Source organism: Ambystoma mexicanum, chromosome 5p, assembly GCF_040938575.1.
Source record: "Ambystoma mexicanum isolate Mex_15411 chromosome 5p, UKY_AmexF1_1, whole genome shotgun sequence".
Lineage (NCBI taxonomy): Eukaryota > Metazoa > Chordata > Amphibia > Caudata > Ambystomatidae > Ambystoma > Ambystoma mexicanum.
This window is the reverse complement of record NC_090930.1, coordinates 597,890,463-597,911,905: the sequence shown is the minus strand read 5'-3', so window position 1 is coordinate 597,911,905 and position 21,443 is coordinate 597,890,463. Positions and strand designations below refer to the sequence as shown.

Here is a 21,443-nt window from a genome sequence, read left to right as displayed (position 1 = left end):
AGAGTCATGTCCAACTGCTGTGACCTGGCAGGATATGGTAATCACTATTCATCAAGTTCAATCAAGTTCATCCTCACTGTCATCCCAGACTCCAGCAGGTGAGACAAGATGAGAAAGCAGAAAACATGAGAAAGCAACACAAGTGCCTACATGCCCTGAGAAGGCACACCACCAGTTCCATTGGGGTAGGGAGACTGTACCAGGGGGAGGACCCAGATGAAGATAGCCATGAACCACAAACCAACTACCAATGAGTATGTACTGAGGCTGAGGGAGTAGGAAATGGATGATTAAATTTGATGAGAAGGAATCAAACGTCAGTGCTGGACTTTAACGAACAGCGGCACCAGCACCAATATGGCCATGTGGACAATGCACAGGGATCTGAAATCGACCTACGTAGGCACTGTGATGCAGTGACAACAGCACAGTCCTAGTGAGATACCTGGCCCCAGAAGAACAGGACTACCACCACAGTACAGTCGGGGGTGACTTGCATAGAAAAGAGAGTAGAAGCACAGAAACCCGCTAGAAGCCTTTGGAGTAGTCCACCCTAGGAATGAACTGTCCTCTGCAGACAGTGATCTGCAGGTGGAAGGGGAGGAAAGGTAGTGAAGCCCAGAGGAAGTGCATCCGGCAGGGTGACCTCCACCTCCCTGAGACGGCACAGTAGTGATGAGAGAATGTGATTGTGTAGTGCAAGCTCTTACCAGGCCATCCACCATCACAGGTTGGAGCAGGAAGATGCACAAGAGATGCTTGACAGACAGTGACATGCAATCAGTGACCCGGTGTGGTGATGAGGATTGTCATGTTGTGCAGCACATCGTTTGTATGCAGTCAGCTTGACAAAAACACAAATCAATACACATTCACATGGCTCATCCCAGTCACTCATGTACAGATAGGCACATCTTTCTGAAAATCATCACACTACATCAAAGCGACATGCACATGTACCTGATGAACATGCATCAACACTCACCGGACATGTCCTCATAATTTGACAGGTCTCCCATGCCTTGGACCTGCTCCACATCAATCATATCGCTGATGATCACTTCATGTGCAGTGAGTTGATTGTCCTCTTGTGCTGGCCCACCTACAGTCAAAAAAGTATTGGCATAGGCGGAACCCAGCTTGTCTTTGGCGCTGCGTCAGAGGTCATTCCAATGCTTCATCCCTTCAAGTGGTGTGCACCTCTCATAGCCCAAGGTGTTAATAAGATCTGTGACATGCTGCCAGTGGGCCATACGCTGAGCAGGCGTATATGAGCTCCCTACCTGCACAATCATGTCATGCTCTTTTTCCAACACGTACTCCACAAGGATGTCCAGTTCCTCAACGCAGAAACTCCTCTTACTCAACGTGTTGGTCTGCTGTGCAGTGCTTGGGTTCTGAGCTCTGTCCTCTCCCACACACTTTTGCTTCTTGCAAGGGTCGTGCTGATCCCCAGTGGCTGGGGCCACTTGGGTCAGTAGGGGCTGGAGTACTGGTGGACTGTGGCATGGCCTCAGCCACTGATGGCATGACAGTAGCTGCCCTAGCAGGTATTTGTAGCTCGGTGCTGGTGCATAACCCTGCGCTGCACATCTCTTGCCCTTACTAACAAGGACATTTGTGCATAGGTCTCTGTGGAACTGTGCCTGGACCATGACAGTCCTGGCAGGCTGACCCTGACCCTGGGTGGTAGAATCTGCAGTTGCCACCACACTCTCATGGCCATGGCTGGTCTGTACAGCAGATGACGATGCTGCCCTGTGACCCATGGAGATGGTGTTGGCAACTTACAGGCAAGGACCATGTAGGGTACTATGACCTCGAAAATGGGGTACGTAACACACAGAGGCAACGACAGAATGAAAAATGCCTGCGCGACTCACCATCTGTCTCGTAGGAAAAAAAAACAATTACATGCACGTCCCCGCCAAAACAATAAGTACACACTGCCACAGTGATGAACTAATCACGTGTAACCCCAAAAAACTCTGAAGTGCACGCGTCCATCTACACGAAAAGCATGTACATTGCACTGTTGTCCTACGCACACCTTTATCCCGATACTGAACTGCAATGCCCAACGTACAGCACGTGTTATGTAACTTACACGTTTAGGGCCTTTCCTCTGATTCCATGCTAACGCGCTGTTTCCGCACGTGCGGAGTCACTCTGTTTCTGGCTTGACACGCAGGTAACACAGAAGACCCACACTTCTGCCTACCAGCCAATGTACCTGCCTCTATGTGCCCGGAGCTGCCTCCTACAAGCCATCTGCTGCTGCCTGCCCACTCTGTGTGCCTGCTGCCCCTGTGCCTGCATTTTTGTACGTGCTCATCAGCCATTGCCAGTGATCTTGTCATCGTGACCACCTCTGCTGATACTGAGGACTTCCAACTGCCATACTACTGCTCCAAAGCCCACCCACACCTGCCTGGCAGAGAGGCAGAGGGCTGTCAGCTTCTCACCCAGGGAAGTTGGCATCCTGGTGGAACTAGTCCTGGAGCATTATAATGCCCTCTTCCCTGGACCATCGCAAGTCTGCAATGAAAGACGGAAGAAGATCTGGGCGGACATCGTGGGTGACATCAACTCAGAGGGAGTGGCACCCCGCAACTACCAAAATGTCCATTAGCGCTGGGAATACTTCAAGTCCAGGACCCTCAGCAATGCCCGGCACCTTATCAGGGCTGGTGATGACCAAAGGGGTGCCGGGGCCAGTTGACCACCAATGAGATGTGGGGCTAGAGCGCTTCTGCCCAGCGCTGCACTCCCAGGTCTTGGAGTTGGTGCTTGGAGTCGACTGGTAAGTGTCCATGTGTTATTGTCCACCATAGTGCATGTTGATGTGCGGTTTGAGTGTCCAACTTGGCCTCATGTCTGGCATGCCTCCTGTACAGATATCTGTGTGCATGTCCCAGTCACAGCTGCATGTGAGTCCATTGAAGCGTGTGCCACATCAATGGTTTCTGTGTTGAAATGCGTGATGCGCCCCAGTATGTAACAACGCGCACATGTTTGCATCCCTGAGTCTGAACTGGGGCATGTCAGAGGTGTGACACATGGGTGCTTTGGGCGAACTTCATGGACATGCATGGTGTACATGTGCATGCGTCTGAGTAGTGAGTGTGTGACTGGGCAACACCCTGTGATATATGTTACTTGGGCTTTTGATTGTGTTAGTGCCTCATGCTGCCAATTTGACCTCGAGTGTACTCTGAATGATAGCTCCATGACATGGCTCATGACTGTCAGGTAATGTGTGTGAATCAGATGTGTATTTCCCATGATGCGTGTGAGCTGAATGCACAATTCTGATTAGCTGGCAGTGCCTTGTCCAAGGATGTGAATGGTTGTTGTGAATGACAGACATGATTGTGCATGTGTGTGAATGGCACTTCCCTGTGTGTAGTGGTCAGTGATGATGGCTGTGACCTTCGACAGTGCCACTGACATACATTTGCATTGTGACACACACACATATATTCAGTACCCTGATGTGTGTCTTCTATGTTTCTCTATCCACCGCGACAATGGAAGAAGAGGGCAGAAAATATGCTGTGGAACACACCAGCAGGGATGCCTCCACCAGGCATAGACTCAAGGCCCAGTCTGCCTCCCAGGTACTGTCATCTTCCTGGAATGAGGAGACTGGTGCCGCGTCCATGTCAACGGCCGCAGCTGCAGAGGGTACGTCTGAGAGAGTGAAGTCTTTGGAGGACTCCTCAGCAGTGGGAGGGCAGGTGAGCCTGCACAAGGGCATTACACTGCGGAAGAAAGTGGGGGGGCATCCAGGTTGGAGGGGGAGGCAGAGGAGGCGGAGGCCACATCAGCCCAGCCCATGTGGCCCAGCGGGGGGTGATGATGTAGATGTGATTGGTGAAGTCCAAGGTCAGTGGCCGGAGGTAGTGCAGGCCGCCGTGGAGGTGCCTGTGGTTAATCCTGTCCCTTGCACTGCGACTGCACCAATATGCACCTGCAAGCATGCCCCAGGCCAGACCCATCCGCAGGCAGTAGATGTTTCCAGCCAGACGGAAACACCAATGCCTGCGGATGTCACCATTCAGTACAGTGTGGAACCTGTGCTAGCCGGTATCATGAGGCGGGCAGACTCCATTCATGATTATGTGCAGGCTTCCAATATGCGGCCTCCACAACATCACAAGGAGGTCTGCTGTCTCATTAACTGGCTAGCGAAGTTCCTGGTATTGCAATGGGTGCATGGGATGGCCACTTATGTGACCTCCCTCCTCGTCTGCCTCCTCTGTATGCCAGTCGGCCTCCCTGCCATCTTCCAGCCCAGATACCACCAGGGCCCCATGTGCACTTGTCCCAACCCCGGCAGCCAGTCTGATGGAGACCACATCCCTACCATAGTCAGGAGTCAAAGGAGGATCAGCAGACATGGTCACCACAGAGATCCAGCCTGTGACAGGACATGTGGCAATGGTGGAAGAACAGGCACCAAGCAGCAGGGCACATGCACGACAGCCCCAGGGGTTATTATCATCCCGGAGATGCAGGCACCGGGCTATTTGGCAGCAGCAGGCTCAGCGTATGAGGCGACAGGACTCAGAGCTTCCAATGGAGGAGAGCCAGGTATCAGCCATCGAGCAGGAAGCACACTTGGACCTTTCAACAAGGATGTCTTCCGTGTTGGGGCAATTTGGCCAGCAGATCAGAGCAGAGCGGCAGAGGGCACAGGGGGCACGATTTACAATGTCCAGGGCGGAGAATACCCTGTGTCGGGCAGAAAGGCGGGTCGAGTTCCTTGAGGAGTCTTGCAGGGAGTTTGAGAGGAGCATGTTGGAGTGCCTGCATGCCCTCGAGGGGAGAGCAGAGGCCCACCTATTGGAAATTGATGCAGAGTTCGATGATGCCTGTCCGAGACCTTCGGGGGAAATGGTGAGTCAAAGGACTAGCCCGCTGCCATTGAACATATTTCTTCAGGTGTAAGTTTCCTTTTGCTATTTCTTTTTTTGGAGTTTTGGACATTACTCCACGTTTTGTATATAGTTCTTTGTTGTTTTTATTCGTCATCATTTTTGGACATGGTTTGGGACAATGGACCCTTGTTTTTTGTACATAGTTCTCTTTTCCAAGGATTATCTTCATTTCACCATGGAGTCATGGTGTTCTTTTTATTTGTGCTTTCATTTTGAACTACTTATGGACATGGACCATATATTTGCTTTCACCTTAACTTGTTTGACTTAGATTTTTTTTTCTTTTTTTGGATGATGTTTTATTTATTGGTTCATTTGATTCTGGTTTCATGTATTTGTTTTATATGAGTATGACTTCAATACTGTTTTTAAAAATATATATTTTGATTGAAAATCAAAGTGGTGTCTGGTCTCGATGGTTTCGGACAAAATTCACTCTTGCTCACTCTGTTCTATGTCCATGACGTTGGCCTCTGTTGCTCATGTTTGTGCACACATGCATGAATGTGTCATTTTTTACTTCCAATGGCATGTGGCATGTTGTGGTGTGCATGACCATTGGATGTGTGTTAAGGTGCACTTTGAGTGTGCAGCATGTGGTGGCATTTAATTTCACATCTGCTGCATTTATGTCTATCGGTCCACAGTGTGTTGGGGGTTGAGGGTGCGGATATGTGGTGGGGCCTGCCTGCACGTTGCTGTCACAGGTGGGGGGGACAACATGAGACAGAGTCTGTCTGCAGGTTGCCGTTACAGATAGGCGGGGACAACATGAGGAGTGGCCTTCCAGCAGGTTGCCATCACAGGTGGGGGGGACTACATGAGGTGGGGCCTGCCAGCAGGGTATGGACACGGGTGATGGGGGGTCCCATGTGGTGTGGGCTACCTGCGGGGTATGGTTACGGGTGATGGGGGATACCATGTGGTGTGGGCTGCCTGCGGGGGTATGGATACGGGTGATGGGGGGCCATGTGGTGTGGGCTGCCTGCGGGGTGTGGCACGGGTGATGGGGCGGGCCATGTGGTGTGAGCTGTCTGCGGGGTATGGCACCGGTGATGGGGGATGGGGGAGCCATGTGGTGTGGGCTGTCTGCGGGGTATGGACACGGGTGATGGGGGACTATGTGTGTGGGCTGCCTGCGGGGTCTGGTCACAGGTGATGGGGTCACATTTGGTGTGGGCTACCTGCGGGGTATGGTAACAGGTGATGAGGGATCCCATGTGGTGTGGGATGCCTGCGGGGTATGGACATAGGTGATGAAGGGGACCTTGTGGTGTGGGAGGTCTGTGGGGTATGGTCACAGGTGATGGGAGTTCCCATGTGGTGTGGGCTGCCTACGGGGTATGGTCACAGGCGATGGGGGGTCCCATGTGGTGTGGGCTGCCTCTGGAGTATGGTCATGGGTGATGGGGGGCTCCATGTGGTGTGGGATGCCTGCGGGGTGTGGCACGGGTGATGGGGCGGGCCATGTGGTGTGAGCTGTCTGCGGGGTATGGCACCGGTGATGGGGGATGGGGGAGCCATGTGGTGTGGGCTGTCTGCGGGGTATGGACACGGTGATGGGAGTCTGGTCACAGGTGATGGGGTCACATTTGGTGTCGGCTACCTGCGGGGTATGGTAACAGGTGATGAGGGATCCCATGTGGTGTGGGATGCCTGCGGGGTATGGACATAGGTGATGGGGGGACCTTGTGGTGTGGGAGGTCTGTGGGGTATGGTCACAGGTGATGGGAGTTCCCATGTGGTGTGGGCTGCCTACGGGGTATGGTCACAGGCGATGGGGGGTCCCATGTGGTGTGGGCTGCCTCTGGAGTATGGTCATGGGTGATGGGGGGCTCCATGTGGTGTGGGATGCCTGTGGGGTATGGTCACGGGTGATGGGGGCCATGTGGTGTGAGCGGCCTGCAGGGTATGGTCACAGTTGATGGGGGTCCCATGTGGTGTGGGCTGCCTGCAGTATATGGTCATGGGTGATGGGGGTCCCATGTGGTGTGGGCTGCCTGCAGGGTATGGTCACAGGTGATGGGGGTCCAATGTGGTGTGGGCTGCCTGTGGGGTATGGTCACAGGTGATGAGGGGCTATGTGGTGTGGGCTGCCTGCGGGGTATAGAGACAGGCGATGGGTGGGTCACATGTGGTGTGGTCTGCCTGCGGGGCATGGTCATGGGTGGTGGGGGGGTCCCATGTTGTATTGGCTGCCTGAGGGGTATGGACATGGGTGATGTGGGGGGATGCATGTGGTGTGGGCTGCCTGCGGGGTATGGTTACAGGTGATGGGGTCCCATGTGGTGTGGGCTGCCTGAGGGGTATGGACATGGGTGATGTGGGGGGATGCATGTGGTGTGGGCTGCCTGCGGGGTATGGTTACAGGTGATGGGGTCCCATGTGGTTTGGGCTGCCTGCAGGGTATGGTCACGGGTGATGGGGGGGCCATGTGGTGTGGGCTGCCTGCGGGGTGGTCATGGGTGATGGTTGCTGGTGTCTGGCTGTCCAGTGAGGAAGCGTTTGCTTCCAAGGGAGTTGTGCGTGTAACGCTGGGTACACAATTACACTGGGGTGCGGATGGAGTACGCGCTGGCCTTTCCACGCATTTTGGCTGGTGCGATCGGTGTACGTTGTTAGGGAGAATTCTCTGTTTCGGCTGAATTTCCTAACCTAGTGAGTCCCCCAGCAGCTTTGCTGGATTTCTGGAGTTTGTTTTTTCCATCCTGCCAAGAGTGAGACTCTTTTTCTCCCACTCTTGGACATGAATTTGTGTAATTCCTTTGAATGTCAATGTGTTCTATGGGCTATGGGGTCTTTTACTCCACGGGGTCTCATATGTTTTACTATGTGTGTTACAACGCACCCTCCGTGCCGTAGCACTGGGGCGTCCTAGCGGACCTCCATCATAGACTCCATACCCGGGGACTGACTACTGTCTCCCCGGGCATGTAAAGTCACCATTGGCTTTACTAGACCTAAATTTACTAACAGAACTAGTACAAACCATCCTATTGTGGACGTACTAGTAAGGGTAATTCGATTACTCCTGGGTCTGTTATTCGAGGGGGCACTGTCCCGTCCCCCCTCGTCGAGTTTTGGCTGGTGGCAGTGAAAACTACTTGTTATATTCGACCCCGAATATAACCCTATGGGATTCTTCCCATTGTTGGAGGTTAATACTTTTACTCGTTAATCTCTAACATACCACCGGTTTACTTATCTTAAATAAGTCTATCGGATGGTATTTTCTGCCAGAACTCAGTTTTTAAAAATGGCTTCTGTGTTCGTCTCTGTGACTCCTAAACCAAAGGTTGAGCCCTTTGTTCCACTTTTGGCGGGCTTCTGTACAGTAACCCTCCAAAGTGGTGCCATTCTGTCTGGGTTACCACAGGGGGTGTGGGAGGGGGTTTAGGCACCCTGGACTGAGTTGCCTTGCCAACTCCGGTTGCACTCTGGTATGATTGGCCCAAGTGGTGAGCCACCCCGCTCACCACTTAGCGTGTTTTGATTGACAGCTAGGCTGAATGAATGGGGGTTTTGGGACTGGATCTTCAGAAGTCGCCACAGGACCTAAGAATCCGATGAGGGTAAAGCTGAGCCGACCTGCAACGACGACACCTCCGGTGGAGCCCTGCAGAACCGACTCACCACTTCCCGACGACAGAGGAGATCTCCCTGCCGGAGAGTCTCTTCCCCTGACTGGTGGGAACAACCAGTCCCCCTTTGCTTTTTCTTCGCTCCAGGACACAGTGGTCGAATTGCCCGTGCAGAGCACCTCGGCAACCGGATAGCCACTACCCCTGCACCGCGACCAAAAGGTGGTGCCTTGTGACGGAGCACTCCACGGCTGGTCTCTTCCCTGGTGGTGCACCGGACTTCACTTTTCTTCGACGACGAGATCATCTCTACTCTTGGCAAAGACTTGACGTGCATCCACCACCAGGAACAACTGCCCCCGCCGGAGCTGTCTCTCCACAAACAAGGTACCGTGTCCACTGGCTTCCCTTTCTTCCGGATAGAGTGAGGTGTCTTAATCCTCGCCTTTCCATTGGGTCGCCTCCAAGCTTTCTTTAACGTGTTGTTCTGAACTGGTCCAATCTTTCCATAACAATTTGCGATAAAGACTCAAAGCGCATTTCCACTGAGACACTTTTTGGGACATATCGCCTTGCCTCTCTCCGAGTGGGCCTGGCCTCTGAACTTTGTGATCTGCAGTAGACCCTGCCTTACTTGCCTTGCATTTGTCCGTAAAGTATTGGTACCGAGTTGATTTCATAACCTGCCTTATTTTTCTCTCCCGCCCTAACGAATACTAGAGTGCCATCTAGGTTAAAGCATACACCCTGCAAATAAGTGATGCCGGTGAACGTAGACTTGTTGAACTATTGTTAGGGGGAGTGATATTTTTCTTCGTATAGTAATTGTGATTGAAGTTGTTTGCCGTATTAGTGCCAGAGTGTTTTCTATAGATGTGTTGTTATAAATAAATACCTTTATATCTTTACACCGAAGCCTTGTTCCGTGTTTCCTTGTTCTACTGTGTAGATTGCCTTATATTTTATACTCCACATACTGCCTAACTCTTCTTGAGGGAAGTCTGACTGCTCAGCCACAGCTACCAAGTGAATCAATCTGTGTGGTACAGACTGCTACCAAGTGGGTTTACTGCCAAACACCTGTAGTCCTAAATCTTTTGCAGTGGTCCCAGAGGGAACTGCACAGGTTTCCGCCTAACATACGTGATTACGCTGGGGTGCGGACGAAGTACACGCAGGCCTTTCCACGCGATTTGGCTGGTGCGACCAGGGTACGCTCTGATTTTTCACATGATTACGATGGGGGGGCTGTGTGCTCCACGGATGCCGCTGTGCCTTGTGCCATATTGGGCATTTCACTGGCTTTTTCCTGCACACAGGGGTGTGTTGGGGGGATTATTGGCGCTCCTTGATGTTCATTGCGCCACGGCTACTGATTCCTCGAAAAATTCATGAATACGTGTGCCGCACAATTGCTGGTTTGCACCACAGCTGGTGCACGCGTGGCACATGCTCCTTCTCGGCGTGCGGCGCTTGTGCTATTTCTGTGCTGGATTCTATGAATTGTTCCCTTAGTTATGTTTCCATACTCAGCTGATGCAATTTATCTGGGTCAGCTGCTGAGGAGCTGATTGAGTGGAGGCAGGGTGTGAGAGGCTCATGGGAGAGGGAGCAGGGGGACCTCTCTTGCTAATCTGCCATTCTCCTTACCGTGATAAAGCAAGCATGATATATGTTATTATGTGGCTAGACTGGCATTTTGGGGCAGCCATTCTAGCCATTTCTTAATGTGGCATGGCATTGTTTACTGAGCATTCATAATAAAGCAGCATACGTGTTATTATTTTGCTAGAATGGAATTTTGTTGCAGCCAGCCTAGCCCTTTCGTACTGTGGCATGCCAGTTTTAATAGGCATCCAAACATGATAATTAAAACATGATACATGCTTTTGCATGGCTTGAATGACATTTTGGTGCCTCCTGTATAGCCATTTCATATTGTGTCATGATATTTTTAATGACATCTTTGAAAAAGCAAGCATGATGAGTTTTATTTCCTGGCTATACTGGTATTTGGGTGCATTTTCTGCTGGGTATCTATGATAATGCATGCATGGGTTGTGTTATTACTCGCTTAGACTTGCAATTTTTACTCATATAAGGGGGGAGGCCAGTATGATGGGTGTACTTACATGGGGTAGGTGGGGGCACTTGTGCAAGTACATGTGTACTTACTGTGGCATTGTGTGTTTTGATGGTGTTAATGGCAAAGTCAACATTTTGAGCGTTGGTCGTGCGTGAAGGTTTTTCTGGAGCCAAACAAGGACATGTTTCCTTACTGAAACATGTGTAACTGCTGTTGAGCGCAAAGGCAACATGAACGGTATTCTTATATGGTGGTGCAGTGGTTGGTCAAGCATTTGTGCAGGAGAAAAAACATCTTTTCTTCCATTGGCAGTAGATTTTATGGTGGCATTAAGGAAAAGTCAACAAGACAATGTGTGTACATGGGGATACTTGCATACATTCCAAAGCCAGCATGAATAAGTTTTCTTTTGGCCACGCACTCAGTTGGCTGGTACATTTGCATGCTAGGAATCAGGGGCATGGCACAGCCCCCTTGTTTTTATGCTATTTGAAAGATTTAAGGGTTGATTCAAATATATGCTTGCATTGTTCACCTAGTGAAGTGAGTGGCATGCCACTTTAGCAGCATGATCATCACACGCAGTGTGCATACATGGTGCTCTAGGCTGGCACGGAGTGTGCTGTTACCCCTGCTTTGTTGCCGAGCTTGTGTAGGGGCCTGAGCTTGGCTTGCAGTTCGGTGCCACAACAGGATCTTAACTACATTTTTACCATAACCACATTTCTACCTATGCACTATGTCATATATATCCTATCGGGCCCTTTTCTAAAACGTTTAAACTACACCAAAGTGACTTCGTAAGGTACTTACCTGAAAGGCTACCATTTCCTGGGTCTCCTTAGGATACCTATAGTTCTCCAAAGATTCAAATATTAGCTCTGTTAGTTCTCCAAAGACTAGAATGTTAGCCTACTATCCTGATTTTCTACAGACTCTAAAATCACTGCATTACACCATGGACATGTTGTTGATTGCTTTTACGCTGATGGCTGTGTTCGTATATGTATTTATTTCAAGGAATATAATGGGTCTGTAATTATAAGCCTAACACTGTTCTGAATGTTGGTGGCACTCTAGGCCCTGTTGTGAATTGTTAACCCTATCTCTACATCTAGGCAGTGCATATTGTATATGATCTACATGTGTACACTCTGCTGCATTTTAGAGCTTGTTGGGATATGCGGTGTGTTCGTGTACTGCATTTGTGAATTCTGACCATGAACAATTTTGTCAGTGCCTAGGGTTCCTTTTCTACCCCCCATAGCCTTATTGGAATTGAATTTACCATCAGGAAATGGTCATGCCTTTAGCTTGGGTTTGGGATACACCGGGTCATTACGAGTTTGGCACTAATACAGCAATGATTCCACCCACCAGAATTACTGTTACCACTGTGCTGTCTGGCGGAATTACCACTGCATTACAACCTATCAATGACCACATACACACACACCATCGACAGAGATGGTAATTACCACCAAAACAGGCCTCCCTGACAGTAAATCCACCAGCATTCAGCGGAATTACTGTTACCGCCATGCAATCAGCCATAACTCCACCGGAATGTGAAGCACAGTGGTGACCATTTTGAAAACACAATCCAGTCTCAATCCACGTTTTTTCTGTAGTCATCCACAGTAGCAGGATACAGGAACCTTGTCACAGGACAGTGCCAAAGCCAAGGGGTCGGAACACAGGCTCAGAAAGCTGGAGATCCTCACTGTTGAAGTGGTGGCACATGGATATGAAATGTATGTCATCCACAACAGGAAAACCTCAGGCCAGCGCACCTCAACAATCCGGGCATCCATCTCTCAGAATGTGTCCCCTGTGGGCACAGTCCCCCAGGATCGGGAGGGCTCTTTTATGAGGTGGAATAAAATCAAGTTCAGGGTACACAGCCTCCTGTCAAAACAGCGGCAGGAGTCACTGGCAACTGGAGGCGGCACCACAGAGTGCCTCATTCCGTGGGAGGAGAAGGCCTGCTCCATCCAGGACTTTGAGGGAATCGAGGGAGTTGGTGGAGCTGAGGACGGAGCTAACAACCAGGTCTAATCTGGTGAGTCTGAACCCCCCGTTACTCTGCTAAACCACTGGGGTGTGGGTGTGACCTAAATCACTATTCTCCATGCACTGCCAGGGCCAATGCCATCACTGTATGCAGGGGTAGGTGGGCAACTGTGCATGTAACCATGCAGAACAGTATGAATGTGCATGGGTGCACATGCAACCATGTGCACCACCAGGTTTGGTTTCAGGGCCAAGGTGCAACATCAGCCCCCCCGTAGGCCACCCTGCCACAGCATCTCATGGGAATCATTTAAGGGCTTCTGCAAGCTTGTGTGGTGGGTGAATGCACCAAATTGGAAGGAAATGTGCCCCGCTCTAATGCTGGTGCTGGGCATTCCAGAACGGAAGCAGGGTGCATGCCATCACAATAGGGTGCTGATGCCAGACCAGCATGGGTCAGCAGCCCAATGTTGGTGTAGCAACAGCACCCTATTGAAGTGTTGTACTTACCGCTCTAGCACGGGAAACCGGGAGTCAAACACTGAAATGCAGTGCCAATGTTAGGTTCCCAGTCATCCCCTCTCCCATGACCCCAAGGGAGGGCACAACTGTCCCTGTTTTATTGCCCCAGGTGGCGTCACAGCTATGGTCAGCCCTGTGCAACAACCATGTGTGCTAAGTAAGGCCAAGTGCCATAGTGGACAATCCAACCCACCTCATGAGATGGCCACCAGGGCAGTTTGAGTGGAAAAGTACACCTGTCAATGGGGTGTACACCCTCAGGAGCCACTAAACCCTTCTTGCTCTGGTCAAAGGCAATGGCCTGCAGATGGCCATGCACTACAATCTACATGTGTGTGGGGTGGGGAGTCCCTCAACCGTGTAGCATGTGTGACAAGCAGGCCAACGTATCAGTATGCATGTTGACTGACAGCATGTCATTGTTCACTCAACAGGGTCTCCGCCAACCCAGGGGGATGAGGAGGATGAAGGGTCATCAGCCTCCATTGGCCAGGCCTCCAGGTCCACACCATCAACCACAACCCCAGAACCAGCCAGCGATGGGAAGGGCAGGGAGAAGGGAATGGCAAGCGACATCAGGGTCCAGCTCTATCAAAACTACCAGTGCCATCGCAAGCACTGCACCCATTGACGGTGATGAGGACACAGCCACTGGAACTGCACCCCTGGCACCTGCAACTGCCCCGCAACAGCCAGCCAATGTGGATGTGGTGGGGTAACCAGCTGCTGGCAGCGTGCAAGAGGCGTGGTGCATCCCACCACCCAACAGGCCCATGAGAGGGACTTGACACCTGAGCGGTGTCAGTGGGGTGTCCCTCCTCTCCAGTTTTGTTCATGAAGGTGCTCATGCACTGCATACATAACTACAACATTCATTTCCACTCTTGCACAGATAACACTCAAATATTTCTGCAAGTTAATAATGATGTGAATCACAGCATGAAGGTTCTTTTGATTTCCAGGACTGGATGCATTGCGTGAAGCTGAAACGCGACAAAGGAGAAATACTCCATGGTGAAAAGGTCAACCTAATTTCTTGGTTCCCCAGTCTTCGTTATCATAGACTATATAATCCTCAGGTGTACTTTGGGAGGCTGAACTAAGCATGATCTAAATGCATCTATTTAATAAAAATCCTCTTGATCCAGTATTAGAATCATGCTGCAGTGGTGGGCTCGCTCAATAACTCCCCCCTTCATTAAGCCAAAGTCATTTGCACCAATATTTCGACCTACCAAAACCCAAACGGCCTCTGGTGGTCATCACTGGTATTCATAAGTAGATACTCATTTCACCGTTCCTGAAAGAAAAGGCATCACGTGCACACTGCTTTCAAATGCTTTCTCTGTGATGCTGCCTGCAACCGTACAGAAACGCGTCAACACCTAATCAAATACTTGTACCTGAGAAACCTTTCCTCTACCTCCTATGCATGAATGTCAGGGGGAGTCCACCTTTCCCTCAGGCAGTGATGCCTCGTGGTTCCCTGTTGTAGCACCTGCTCTAGTAATCACTATTACTATCCAAGCAGCAGCCTTGCTACTACTAATGCTCAGTACACGACTAAAAACCTGACAGTTCAACCAATGAAGAATTAATCCTTAAGGCTTTACTGTGCCTCACACTGCTGTTCTCTGTTCTTGCGCATACCATCTCTTGTTCATAGTAACAAGACACAACCATTAATGTTTCAGTGTTTGCTTTACAAGCAATTAAAATACACATATTAATGATCGACCATCAAATCTGGGTGCATGTTTTTTTTCCTGATTCTTTGCTGGCTAAATTGTGCAACATGGCTAATACACGTATTACACTTGCAACCCTGCGAAATTTTATTAGTGATTTAGCGGGCCGACATCTCACTGGTTAACCGTTCCTCAGACTTGAGGCAGGTCTGCACTTCAAAAGTTTAAACTATTGCAGTGCCTATTCATCCTTTAATTGTTCAGAGGTTGCAAAATTGAATTCTATGACTTGGAATCCGGTCTTGCAATGCAAAATGGGCCTAATGTAATCTAACCTTGAAGTGATAATAAGGCATCTGCTGATTGCCATAATAGCCCTGGGGGTTTTCAGCTCTTCACTGAAGACATTAATGACTGAAATTAAGCCATCTGGGTTTAATGGGATCAATCTTTGTTGTTAAAATCGGGATACTATCCATAGTTGCCTGTGGCCTTATTGGGCATAGTAGGCGTAAAGGAATCAGGCCTGATTGTGCAAAATCAGGTTAAAGGATGTTGTTCATGGTCCCGAATACACCTTCCTGAACGTGGTCTTATCTATTTTGGGCTAATGGGGTTTGACCTTACAGTGCTAAGTAGGCATAACAGAATCAGGCCTGACTGTGCAAATTTAGCACCGCAGAATGCAGAATTGCTGTATCAGCTGGCCAAAGTGATTTCTGAACATTATGTGCTAACTGGGCCAAGCTAAATACGGTTTTGCTGTGATACCTGGAAATAAAGTAATCAGGCTTTTCAGTTAAACTTAGACAGATTGGATGTTAAACGTATTCCAGGATGGTGTTATAATCACATCTGACATTACTGTGCTTCGCAGTCATAATGAAGTGAACATACTGACGCTTGACCTTACTGTGTTCATTAACTACACTTTACTTCCTTGTACGGAAGGATTGCATTCTTGCTGTGCTCACTGGTGTCATATGCATCAAGAATGGAAAGCACAACGAAGCCGACTCAGGGATGTGATTCTTGACATGATAATCTATCTTACTTTAAAAATGGCAGGAAGATTCTCAATTATCACACAGTATCAAAGAAAGCTGTGTTTTTGAACACACTTGAACAGAGTCGAGGGTATGGGTACTCAGAGGCTAACACATTTGAGGCTTGGAGAAACCTGATGTTGCATCCCAGATGTTTGAGAAAGAAATGGATGTTCCTTATCGCTGAGTCATTTTCCCTGGGAATCAGGAATAGGCTTGCAGAGGTGGCTGTCACCTCTATCAATTCTATTAGTCCGTGGGGTACACTCCACCAGATACACCTGTCATAGCCTACCTGTACCTAAGTGAGTTTGCACAATCTCGTACACCCTCCCACCTCTCAAATGCATCCTAGGTTGACCTACACAACAGGAATGTCCCTGGTCTAATAGCGGGGCCAGCTGTTCCCGACGCCTTAGGTCTTGCAACGTTTTCTGCCCCTCTAGATTTTCTCTATCCTCTTTTCTGGTTATGACTGCACATTCCTCCTCCAACCTTCTGGACTCTTTCTCTCCAAATAATTATCTTCCTTGCTAGCCTTCTCAACAACTATCTCTCCCACTGATACCTAATTTCATTCCTAGTGTCATTCCAACCTCTTGAATACTCTCCCTCCAAAACATCCTCTACCCCTCTCTCTCGATATTGCTTAGACTGCATCTACCCTCCACTATACTCTCTCTCTCCAACTTCCTAAATATGCCTTCTCCAGATGGTCTCAGTTCTCTTCCAGGAGAACTTCCTCCCTCCAACTCTTTCCTCCCCAGCACTACACTCAAAAGAACTTTAGCTTCCCAATCTCCCCCAACCACTGTTCTCACTCCTTCTCAAATAATTTACACTCTTTGAGTCAATGGCTTTTATAGTATGGACTCTCCTTTTAGTTGATGCTTTGAGACATGGATTACCCATGTGTAATGTAGTATGGGTTGTTCTGTGATTGGGCTGGAAAGTGTTTGTCCTTAGTTTACATTAATACCTGCCACCCGCTTGGATTCCAGATTCCAGCTTGGATTCCAGAATTTCCCTAACATTTGTGAGGCCCATTCCCTCTTTTTTGATCCCTGTGAAAATTGCATGCTTTCAATGTGGCCCATATCGTTTTCCAGAGTGCAAATCTAGTCGGAAAAAAGGTATCCAGTGATGAAGTCGCCTGGGAAAAGGTTGCCAGGGGTATAATAGTAATTATGGCCTATAATGTGTGGGGTGCGGGGCTTTTAGGGGTCCAGGGAAACAAATCACCTTCTTGACGACTTTTCTCCCAGGGAACATTTTCACACAAACCCAAAGAAAAACATTGGTAAGCATTGAAATATGATCATTGTAAGTGCAGCTCTCCAATTGTGGAGAACATGCCACTGTGTAACCCCTGCAAGTTTTAATCCAATTTTTATAATCTTATTGATAATCCCGACCTGCAGACATGTTGTGGACAACTGGATCCTCGAGAAGCCTGACTGTAGAGAACTCTTAGGAGAGAAAAATAGAATATGAATTTGCAAGATTATTTACAACAGATCAACTAAAATGAAACAATTAAGCTGTGACTATCATATACAAAACCTCCTGAATACCCCCTGAAACCACAGTGGAGAAATAGGTCTAGAGGTTATGAAATTTCATTTGAACTCATGATCAATGTGATATAAAATTGTATTAAAACTCTCATATCACCCTTTTTGACTCAAAGGGCCTCATTATGAGGTTGGTGCTAAAAATCAACCCTTAACGGCTTGCCGGTAATAACATGTCCATCTTGGTTGGATTCAGCAAACAGTGGATGATTACGAGTGTGTGAGCACGCGCACCCCTGCATGCCGGTAACGGTCGTACCGGCATGCCGGTAACAACCCTCAAACCCCCAGATAGTGGCATCAACAAATGTGCACATAACACCTCCGCCCTCGGCAACCCCTAAATAGCGGTTCCGGTTAACATAGTACTATGACCGGGCCCGTTATTACCGGATCCGGAAGTAACTTCATCACGCCGGAACGGGAAATGCTTTGGCGGCCATCTTCAAAAACACTATCCATTGCCATGCTCCACATACTGGACCTTCACCACCAGAACTCCTAGCACACCACGGACAAAATGTCAAAGGCTACCCAGAAAGGCACCGCCCGCCTGCGTAAACCACAATTTAAGGATGAGGAGCTGAACATGTTAGCCGACACCATAGTAGAGAATGCTGATGTGGTATTCTGCAGCGACCTCAGGCGTCCAGCCCAGCTGCGGAAGAAGGCCATCTGGGAGGAAGTTGCTCGGAAAGTAAGTGCAGTCGGCACCACCGCATGCACAGTGCACGATTGTAAAAAGCGCTGGGATGACCTCAGGCTGAGAGTGCGGAACATCTTGTTGGCCAATCAGAGCCAAGGGCTGGCAACAGGTGGAGGACCTCACTCACCAATCAAATTGGCCAGATGGGAGGAGACTTGCAGCTCAGTGATAGATGTGGAGTCCATTGAAGGAGTCAGTGGAGCTGAGTTCCACGTCTCAACATCGGCAGATGAAGGTGAGTGTCCCTACAAAAAAACGACAACCAATCATCACCGTTGACCTCCAAATGTGAGAGCAACGACAGCCAATACATTGTGCATCATACCCACCTACACATATCCATATACACATGCTGGGCCCACCACTATCACATCCCAATGCATGCTGCATGCCACGCCCATACACAGATACACACCCGACACACAGATGACCTTGCACGTATCACACAGCACGCAAGTCAAGGGGGAGGGGTGTTTGGGGGCGTGGAGTGTTAAATCATGTTGTACAAACCATCCCTTGAATACACCCGTTGTGTACAAAACATCACATGAGTGGACATTGCTTCTTTGGTGTTTGTCAATTTATTGCTTCATAGTGCACTGAGCCCATATACCCACACACCCAATTCCCACAGTTCCCAATACATGGCACCCTCTGCATCCCAGTACATCATAATGATTGGTCTATGACCGATTGGCGCACTGTGTGACCCTCAAGTGTATCGCATCCTGGCATATGTCCAACATCTACTCCTTCCTCTCCTTCTACTTCACCAGGTGGTTGCAGCTCCATGTCAGGTGGCAGGGGTATGTTCCGCCGGATGCACATGTTATGCAGCATTGCACATACCATGATGATCTTGCCCACCTTTTCAGGCCCGTACATTAGGGCACCACCCGACCTGCTGAGGCAGCGAAACCTTGCCTTCAACAGGCCAAAGGTTTGCTCAATGACCACACGCGTGCATGTATGTGCACGATTGAAGTCCTCTTCATGCCTGTTCTGTGGATTCCTGACAGGGGTGAGTAGCCACGCCTCCAGTGGATAGCCAGCATCACCTGCATAGGAGCAGAAGGAGGTATGTGTAAGGATACTGCTCAGTTGCCATATGTGCTCAGCCTGTACATCTTTCAAGTTCACATGCACTATCCCGTCGATGGCAGCCACATCCACATGACTATCAGCCCTGTACATTACTTGCCAATCCATGGTGCGAGCCTTGGGTGACATACATGATTTAGGGGCCTAGACATTTAAACCACCAGGCCCCCCGATGCATTGTCTAGGTCCATTATGTACGCACATGTGAGGGCTGTGTGGCAGGGGATAACTCAAGATGCTTTTAGGCCCCCCCCATCCCTCCCATGGCCCAGAGGGCATTGCCCTTGCATATGCATGTACCCCCCATCCCTCTCTTCCCATGGCCCAGTGGGCAGACTCACCCAACAGCCAGCCACTTTGTACGTCTCCTTCCGTGTACCGGGGTTGTGAGGAGTTCCACAGCACCATGGCATCATGCGTGGATCCTGGGTATCTGGCACAGCAATGTGTTATTATCTGGCTGGCATTACACACCATATCCACATTGATGGAGTGGTATAGCTTCCGATTGCGGTAAACCGCCTCCACGGCATGTGGGACTAACAACTTGTGGGTGCAGTTGAGGGCACCAATTACATTGGGCATGCCTGCCAGTGCATGGAATGCTATTTTGGTGGCATTCGCCTCCTGTGGTGTCGGTGGTAGGGATATGTAGGCACTTGCATGGTTTAGTAGTGCATAAAGCACTTGGTTTAGCACAACAGAGAAGCATGATTGTGACATGCCATGCATTTGGCCCACTGTTTGTTGGTAAGTGCCTGTGGCCAGGAAGTGGAGCACAGATGCCACCTTCAGCAGAGGGGAGATGGCTGTGCGGATGTCGATCAGGCTGACCAAGTCTAACTGTATTAATTCCACTATGGTGGTGATGGTGTCCCTGTCCAGGCGATACAGGGTGTGGATCTGTGCTGGGGTTAAGTCAAATGGATTGGCCCTTATATGTGGAATTGATGGATGTCTGCGGGGAACAACTGCCTGCACCAGTGGGATTTGCTGGGCCGGTCTCACCCTCCTTTTCCTCCTGCGTCTCCTCTGTGTTGCCTGTTGTACTGCCTGCTCAAGGAGTAGCAGTGTAGCCATGTCCTCCAGCCCCAGTATGGCAAGTGCAAGTGGTATCATTTTGGTTTGGGAAGGGGTGTGGTGTGTGGGTGTACTCCTTTTGTGCTGGGCCTGACTCCATTGCCTCCACCTGTGCTGATTGTGTGCACCTGTGGCAGTTGGTTATACAGCACATTGTTGTTAATGGGTGATCCGTGATGCCGGTATTGCCGGAATCATGGTGGCCCTTCTTACCGGCATCTTGATGCCGGTATGTACATGTCCGTGCGACTCGTGATGTCCTCTTCCTTGCGGGATGCCAGTATTACGGGCACGGCACTGGCGCGCATGCCCGCTTGCCGGCACGGTGGTGCACGCCCAGAGCAGATTCTTTTCGATGCCAGTAATACTACGGACTGGTAATGGATGGCAGTATTGCGTTATTGGCTCCGTTATCACCGGACCGCCAACCTCATAATGAGGCCCAAAGTGTTTATTCAAGTTTGAAAGCTGGCACATTATCAAATGACCCCTTTGAGCAATTGCTTGGCAAATAGGCAATGCTTATACAAAGGCAATTTGGTATAGTTAATGCTTGCTTGCTCTGTGTTTAATGTTGTGAACCATAAGAGACAATGGTGAACTGATTCTGTATTAACCCCTTAAGTGCCAAGGTCGAGTATGTTCGTCCTTTTTGCATAGACTTGCATAATAGTGCATAATTGCACTTAAGACTGCAGGTGATGACTTTACAATTGTGTTAAAGAACATTGTGCCTTGCTTTTTCTCTCCTGTTGAGTGAGTATCCATCTAATTCGTTGTTTTCCTAGCTCTGACACGGCCATGTCAGACAAACCCTGATTGCGTGAATGTTCAATGTCCCTGTTGTCTGCAACAGCGATATGTTGCATATCGCGGCATTGTGGCGACATAGGTGTGGACACATAATAGGGCTTTGCTCTTGTCATTGGGAGTATTCCACTATGCTGTTTTCTCAGAGGTAAATCGTTGTTTAGCTACATCTTACATTAATATCAGCTAAACATATTTGCAATGTTAGTGCACTTGACCCTGCCCCTCTGCCTGTCTTGTTCTCAGTAATTGATCACTTGCAATGTAAGATGATGCTGAGTTGTTTTTTGTTT

General features: G+C 49.4%; 1 protein-coding gene across 2 annotated transcripts in view; it reads left to right on the top strand.

Moving 5' to 3' along the window:
* Window positions 1-21,443, top strand: part of LOC138481091 (protocadherin-20-like) — a 310,277-nt gene that overhangs the window by 115,622 nt on the left and 173,212 nt on the right. The window contains exon 3 of one of the 2 annotated variants that reach the window (XR_011274190.1): window positions 13,580-14,217. The exons of the other annotated variant lie outside the window; for it this stretch is intronic. The gene's annotated coding sequence lies outside the window, so the exon portion shown is untranslated. Of the gene's footprint in view, window positions 1-13,579; window positions 14,218-21,443 lie in introns of those variants that run through there. 2 annotated transcript variants of the gene reach the window in all.